This window comes from Capsicum annuum, chromosome 8, assembly GCF_002878395.1.
Source record: "Capsicum annuum cultivar UCD-10X-F1 chromosome 8, UCD10Xv1.1, whole genome shotgun sequence".
NCBI classification, from domain to species: Eukaryota; Viridiplantae; Streptophyta; class Magnoliopsida; order Solanales; family Solanaceae; genus Capsicum; species Capsicum annuum.
The window spans coordinates 99,149,164-99,158,134 of record NC_061118.1 but is presented as its reverse complement, the minus strand read 5'-3'; positions in this window follow the sequence as shown (position 1 = coordinate 99,158,134).

The following is an 8,971-nucleotide window of genomic DNA, read 5'->3' as shown; positions in this document are numbered from 1 at the left end:
ACACAAAGAACGAAACATTTAGAACAAATAGAAATAGAGCTTATGAAAATAGAGAATAATAGTGGCCTAATATGTAAGGAAGAAAAAGACTTTTCTACTGTAAAAGTATAAGTAAAAATAAAAATTAAAGATATAGAAATAGAAACATTAGCTTTAATAGATCCAGGATGTACTAGTTGTATAATAAATAAGGAGATAATACTAGAAAACATATTAGAAACATATAAAACACCAATTAAAGAAATGCAAATGGATGGATCAAGAAATATTTAACATCACTATATAGAGAAAGTTCAAATAAGTTTCTTGAATACGTGTAATAAATATTATGAACCTACTTATAATATTAATCAAGTATTAGTAAGAGATTTAAATATTAGAACAGATTTTGTGATAGGATTAAAATTTTGTCTACACAACAGGGGAGGTTGCCTTATAACTAGAGATGGTATAATGTTATTCAGAAACCTCACACATACTCTAGTAATAACTTCAAGATTACCTACAGTATATAGAAAACTTAAAGCACAAAAAGATTCTCAACCAAATCCTTAGCCATACTGTGATAAATGTACAGACAATAGTTGTAAAATTAACAAAGAGGAAAAAGAGTTAAAAGAATATATAGAAGAATATACGTTAATAAATATAGAAGAATATGAATACTTAGAGAATATAGAAAAAGCTATACTTTAATAAATATAGAAACCCAGTTTTATAACTTTAAAAAAGGAATAAATAAAATAGGAATAAATAAATAAGTTAAGTTTGGGTTTAATCTAACTCATTTGTTTTCAGCATGAGACCAACAGGACAGCCTCATCCTCCTATAGATAAAGGCAAAGGCATAGCCTCTTCTTCAGACTCATATCAACAAATAGTATTAGGTAATTTAAATTTTAGACCATTAGACTCCATGGAAGCAATTGAAAGAATTCACTTTGGACCATTTAATTTAGTTGCTTACCCTGAGAGTATTATGTCATTTAGAATAAGACCAGACTACATTCTAGATAGACCCCAGAAGTGTTTAGTAGACAACCTTTGGATATCTTATAATAAACAAAATCGTAATCATTTTATGGCAGCAATGAATTCTCTATGTCAATATATGGCAGAAAAAAGCAAGCCAAGGTTTAAATATTATGTAGTTATTCATGGTAAAACTAATGGCATTTTTCAAACATGGATAGAAGTATTAGAATCAATACAAGGTTTTTAAACCCCACTTTTTAAAGGTTTTAATGATATCACAGAAGAAACAAATCATGCTAGAAGATACTTAGGACCAAACTACTATATATCACCTTCACTCAGACAAAATCCAGATCAAATACCTCAATACAATATACAGAGAGACACAGGAAAAATTATTTTTTGTGACCATTGTTCTTCTATAACGGAGAATTTCAAAAATCTTAATGCTCAGAAGGAATCTCTTCTTATGGAAAACACCAGACTAATAAGGCAGATACAAATATTGGAAGCAAGACTTGATCATCAGATAAAAACAAGTAAGACAAATAATCAGACTCAGAGTTCTCCATCTCCTCAAAAAATGGATGAGAAGGGTGTGCGTTTCCCTCTAAATGCTCAGAAATCCACTATACCGAATGCTGGTACAGCTAGTCCGGTTCAAACGGTAACCGTTAAAGATAAGTCAAACCCGTTGATGGCAGTCACTTTGCCAAAAAGTGAAGATGAAGATTGTTCTTCATCAAGATGCAGAATAATTAAATCAGGCAATAAGACTTCAAAGAAGACTTTAATCTCAAGAAATCAAAGTAAAACTATAGAGACTATAATTAAACAGACTTTGGATAGATTCTTTAGACAACAGACACAAGATAAGCATATTGATGAACAGCTAAGTACTAGTACAGACAGATTAGTCCCAAAAATAAATGATGAAGACATTAATGAAGAATGAATTTACTACTTTCCAAGATGCTCAGGACCCTTACGAAGACGATGACTCAGGAATGAGTTTTGATTTAGTCGCCCTGCACAATTTGGATACTTAGTCCAGAAGAAGAAAAGAAAATAAAGACAAGATACTTATAGTAAGAGATAAGATTGATAGGTGGGGATGCCCACTTTGTGTCTTGTAATAATCGAGTTAGTGTCAGTGTCAGAATGGTGCTTCCTTTATCATTACTTTCTAAAAAGAAAGAAAAACTGTGAAGCATGTGTCTGACTGAGTAAAGAAAGAAACAATAATGCATGTGACAATGAAGCCCAATGAGCAAGCTACGTGGGAGGGATTCAAATCTAATTGCCCATAAGATTTTCAAGTTTTATTAGCAATGGGACCAAACCCCTATAATTTTAAAAATAAAATGCATAATTTATTAATAGGAAAAGACCCAAATAGTGGTTAATAACATTACAAAAAGATGCATTAATAAAATTAGAACAATAAAGCATCTCACACTGGATGCAGATAAAAACTTTTTGAAAGATTATTTTTACTATTGTACAACCAGTGGTAATACTTTTAATGAGGAATTAAGAAAGAAATTATTTAATAAATTACCAGGACCATTAGGAAGAGAAATAAAAGAAAGATAGTATAAAAGAGATGGAGTAATTCAACACCCAAATGCTAGATGGACTATAGGACAAAGAATACAATATATAATGGATATATTAACAGAGAAATGTACAAATATACAAATACAAAAATAGTTAAAAAGAAATGAAATGAATTTTTGTAAATCAATAATATATACCACCCAGAATTATGATAATAACCAAAGAAAACCAAGAAGATATAAAAATTACAATAATTACAACAAAAAACCATACACTCGTAAAAAGATATTTTCTAAGAAAATCACAAGCAAAGAAACCTTATTTAAATAGATATAGACATGTTAGGAAATATAGAAATGATAGAAATTATAGAAATAAACTAGAATGTTATACATGTGGAAGTCCAGATCATTTAGCAAATATATGCCCTAAAAGAAGAAATTCTCCGTTATAGAAGAACAATGGTCACAAAAAATAATTTTTCCTGTGTCTCTCTGTATATTGTATTGAGGTATTTGATCTGGCTTTTGTCTGAGTGAAGGTGATACATAGTAATTTGGTCCTAAGTATCCTCTAGCATGATTTGTTGCTTTAGTGAAATCATTAAAACCTTTAAAAAGTGGGGTTTTAAAACCTTGTATTGATTCTAATACTTCTATCCATGTTTGAAAAATTTCATTAGTTTTACCATGAATAACTCCATAATATTTAAACCTTGGCTTGCTTTTTTCTACCATATATTGACATAGAGAATTCATTGCTTCCATAAAATGATTACGATTTTGTTTATTATAAGATATCCAAAGGTTGTCTACTAAACACTTCTGGGGTCTATCTAGAATGTAGTCTAGTCTTATTCTAAATGACATATTACTCTCAGGGTAAGCAACTAAATTAAATGGTTCAAATTGAAATCTTTCCATTGCTTCCATGAGTCTAATGGTCTAAAATTTAAATTACCTAATACTATCTGTTGATATGAGTCTGAAGAAGAGGCTATGCCTTTACCTTTATATGTAGGAGGCTTAGGTTGTCCTGTTGGTCTCATGCTGAAAACAAATGAGTTGGATTAAACCAACACTTAACTTATTTATTTATTCCTGTTTTATTTATTCCTTTTTTAAAGTTATAAAACTGGGTTTCTATATTTATTAAAGTATAATATTTTTCTATATTCTCTAAGTATTCATATTCTTCTATATTTATTAACGTATATTCTTCTATACATTCTTTTAACTCTTTTTCCTCTTCGTTAATTTTACAACTATTGTCTGTACATTTATCACAGCATGGCGGAGGATTTGGTTGAGAATCTTTTTGTGCTTTAAGTTTTCTATATACTGTAGGTAATCTTGAAGTTATTACTGGAGTATGTGTGAGGTTTTTGAATAACACATTTTTACCTTTTTTTTTACTTACCCTATTCATCTCTCTCTTTTAACTTAAATTCTTAATAGCTTCTTCTTTAACCACACCCCGAAATAGTCATCTGGCTATTAACAGTTGTCATGTTATCTATTCAGTAGACTTGTCGGACTTTCAAAACCAGAATTCCTAGGAATTTACAGATTAATCCATTGTTGCTATTAAAGGGTTAAAAGATTAACCATATACTAAGGGTAATTAAGGATTTCAGTAAAGTTATTATTATTACTTTTTTAACTAATTACATGTAGTTACATAAAATAAAAACTTCATAAACATAAATATTTTAGTGGGAAAATGAACTTACATGAAGTAACAGGGGGAGAGGTTTCCCTTTTAGGAACCCCCTTAAGATAGAATCAAAACTAGACAAATTTTATTCAGACTATATTATACCACTTGGTTTATACAAAAGAGAAGGATTGATAGTTTAGGAGAAGGGTTTTACACATTTAGAGGGAAGAAGAATATGTTATGTTTGATTTTTTCCTTTTTTTCTCATTCTTACCTTCTACTACTAAGTCTTAAGCCTTTTATAGGCAAATTTCTAGAAAAAAACTAGTGGACATAAAAATAGCTACGTGGACTGGACATATGTGGCCAACTTTCGAAGATAAAAGATAAGAAAGAATCTTATTAATGCTAGTCGGGTGCTCATTGGGCCCCATCGTCACATACATTATTGTTTCTTTCTTGACTCAGTCAAACACATGCTTCACAGTTTTTCTTTCTTTTTAGAAAGTAATGATAAAGGAAGAACCATTCTGACACTGACACTGACTTGATTATTACAAAACACAAAGTGGGCATCTCCACCTGTCAATCTTATCTCTTACTATAAGTAGCTTGTCTTTATTTTCTTGTCTTCTTTTGGACTAAGCATCCAAATTGTGCAGGGCGACCGAATCGAAACTCATTTCTAAGTCATCGTCTTTGTAAGGTTCATGAGCATCTTAGAAAGGAGTAAATTCATTGTCTTCATTAATGTCTTCATCATTTATTTCTGGGACTAATCTGTCTGTACTGGTACTTGGTTGTTCATCAACATGCTTATCTTGTGTCTGTTGGCTGAAGAATCTATCCAAAGTCTATTTAATTATAGTCTCTATAGTTTCACTTTTCTTTCTTGAGATTAAAGTCTTCTTTGAAGTCTTATTTCCTGATTTTATTATTCTGCATCTTGATGAAGAACAATCTTCATCTTCACTTTTTGGCAAAGTGACAGCCATCAACGGGTTTGACTTGTCTTTACCGATTACCGTTTGAACCAGACTAGTTGTACTAACATACGGTACAGTGGATTTTTAAGCATTTAGAGGGAAATGCACACCCTTCTCATCCATTTTTTGAGGAGATGGAGAACTATGAGTCTGATTGTTTGTCCTACTTGTATTTATCTGATAATCAAGTCTTGCTTCCAATATTTGTATCTGCCTTTTAGTCTGGTGTTTTCCATAAGAAGATATTTCTTCTGAGCATTAAGCTTCTTGAAATTATCCATTATAGAAGAACAATGGTCACAAAAAATAATTTTTACTGTGTCTCTCTGTATATTGTATTGAGGTATTTGATTTGGATTTTGTCTGAGTGAAGGTGATATATAGTAATTTGGTCCTAAATATCCTCTAGCATGATTTGTTGCTTCAGTGAAATCATTAAAACCTTTAAAAAGTGGGGTTTTAAAACCTTGTATTGATTTTAATACTTCTATCCATGTTTGAAAAATGCCATTAGTTTTACCATAAATAACTACATAATATTTAAACCTTGGCTTGCTTTTTTCTACCATATATTGACATAGAGAATTCATTGCTGCCATAAAATGATTACGATTTTGTTTATTATAAGATATCCAAAGGTTGTCTACTAAACACTTCTGGGATCTATCTAGAATGTAGTCTGGTCTTATTCTAAATGAAATATTACTCTCAGGGTAAGCAACTAAATTAAATGGTCCAAAGTGAATTCTTTTCATTGCTTCCATGGAGTCTAATGGTCTAAAATTTAAATTACCTAATACTGTCTGTTGATATGAGTCTGAAGAAGAGGCTATGCCTTTGCCTTTATCTGCAGGAGGCTGAGGTTGTCCTGTTGGTCTCATGATGAAAACAAATGAGTTGGATTAAACCAAAACTTAACTTATTTATTTATTCCTAATTGTAATCTACTTAACTGATCTACTAAGTTTTTTTCTTTACCTTTTATATGTTCAAATATAATATTTTTATAAATAGATATTGTATCTAGAAAGTTCATCCATCTTCTTCTACTGCTAGTTTTATCGTTTATTTTTTGATGGAATTTAACAATAGCTTCACAATCTGTTCTAACTAAAATTTCTTCTTTATTTAGAATATATAGCTTAAAACTATTTAAACCATATATTATTGCTAATACTTCTAGGTCTATAGCACTCTTGTTTCCTTTTTCTTTATATGCTCCACTCAGGTAGACGCATATTTGTTCTTCATTTTTATTAATATATTTATTAGGTCGTGATTTTAGAATAGCTCCCCATCCTAAATCACTTCCGTGTATTTGAATAATTAAATAGTCTGATTCTAATGGTATTTTTTAAGTCGGGAATATTTTTAACTTTTTCTTTTATCTTGTGAACTAATTTAATATCTTCTATATTAAAGCTTTTTTGTCCCTTGTTTCCTGTCTTTGCATATAATGGTCTTGCTATTTTTCCTAAATCTTGGATAAAATTTCTCGCGTAGTTTACTAATCCTAAAAATTTTTGCAAATCTTTAGTTTTTTCTAATTTATCGGGCATTTCTAATACCTTTTTAGCTATGTGTGGTTGGAGTTTTATTCTTCCATTTCCTAATGTTATGCCTAAGAAATTGATATAGGTCTTACATAATTCCATTTTCTTTTTAATTATTATTATGCCATGTTTAACAAATAATCTAAATACTATTTGTAAGTGTCCTAAGTGTTCTTGCATATTTTGATTAAACACTAAAATATCATCTACATATACTAATACAAAATGTTTGTATTCTCCAAATATATTATCCATTTTTCGTTGAAAAATGGGTGGAGCTATTTTTAAAACAAACGGCATAACTAACCATTCAAAATGTCCTCTTGGACAAGTGAATGCAGTCCATTCTATGCTGTCTGGGTGCATTTTGACTTGCCAGTATCCTGATTTGCAGTCAAATTTGCTATATATTTTCTTATTTTGTATTCTATTGATTAGCTCACTTTTATCTGGTAGTTTATATGCATCTGTTCTAGTATTGTCATTTAATCTTTTATAGTTAATTACCATACGAGCTTTACCTCTTATTTGTTCATTATGATTTTTTACCATAAAAGCAGCCGATCTATGTCTAGAAGTAGATCTTCTTATTACTTCTAATGTTAGAAGTTCTTTAATTTGTGTATCAAATTCTTTAGTATCTTCATTATTAGCTTCTATAGGTGCAGTTTTTATAGTGTATTCAGAATTAATTATATCTAATTTACACATTATCTCATTAGCATCCCAATGAGCTAATGGTCTTTCTCCGATTATTTCAATTTTATCTAATATAGATATTATATTATCTAAGTCTTTTGGACTATTTATCATTCCTATTTTATTTATTCCTTTTTTAAAGCTATAAAACTAGGTTTCTATATTTATTAAAGTATAATCTTTTTCTATATTCTCTAAGTATTCATATTCTTCTATATTTATTAACGTATATTCTTCTATACATTCTTTTAACTCTTTTCCCTCTTCGTTAATTTTATAACTATTGTCTGTACATTTATCATAGCATGGCTGGGGATTTGGTTGAGAATCTTTTTGTGCTTTAAGTTTTCTATCTACTGTAGGTAATCTTGAAGTTATTACTGAAGTATGTGTGAGGTTTTTGAATAACATTATACCATCTCTAGTTATAAGGCAACCTCCCCTGTTGTGTAGACAAAATTTTAATCCTATCACAAAATCTGTTCCAATATTTAAATCTCTTACTAATACTTTATTAATATTATAAGTAGGTTCGTAATATTTATTACACGTATTCAAGAAACTTATTTGAACTTTCTCTATATAGTGATGATAAATATTTCTGGATCCATCCATTTGTATTGCTATAATTGGTGTTTTATATGTTTCTAATATGTTTTCTAGTATTATCTCTTTATTTATTATACAACTAGTACATCCTGAATCTATTAAAGCTAATGTTTCTATTTCTATATCTTTAATTTTTATTGTTACTAATACTTTTATAGTAGAAAAGTCTTTTTCTTCGTTACATATTAGGCCACTATTATTCTCTATGTTCATAAGATCTGTTTCTATTTGTTCTAAATGTTCCGTTCTTTGTGTACTATTTTCATCTTCATATTGTTTAGCTATTCCTTTTTCTAGTATATTTATTCTGTGTTCTAGCTCATTTACTCTGGCCTCTATAGTTGTTATTCTTAGATTCATGATTTGATTAGTTGTATATCTTTGTTCATTATTTACCTTTGATTATATTTTTATTTTTAAGGTAGTTTCTATACAATTTATACAGGCTTCCATGTAACATTTTCTACATTTAGCCATGTATTCCTTACTAGCATACCATTTACATATTTGGCATTTATTACTATCTATTCCTTTATTTTTTTGGAACTCATGGGTACACTCTTCTATGACATTCATTAAGTTATTTATTACTAAACTATTTAACTCATCTATTTCTTGTCCTATTTCATTTATCGAGTTATCTTCTTCAGAATCTGATGAGTCTGTTTTGTTATTTTCATTTAATTCGAAACTTACTATAGCATATATACTTTCTGTGTCTGACATATATTTGTCTACATTTAATAATGTTTCTTGAAAATCTTCTATTAACTGAGAGTTTCTAGTTCTGCTATAGTTTCTTTTAGGGCATATATTTGCTAAATGATCTGGACTTCCACATGTATAACATTCTAGTTTATTTCTATAATTTCTATCATTTCTATATTTCCTAACATGTCTATCTCTATTTAAATAAGGTTTCTTTGCTTG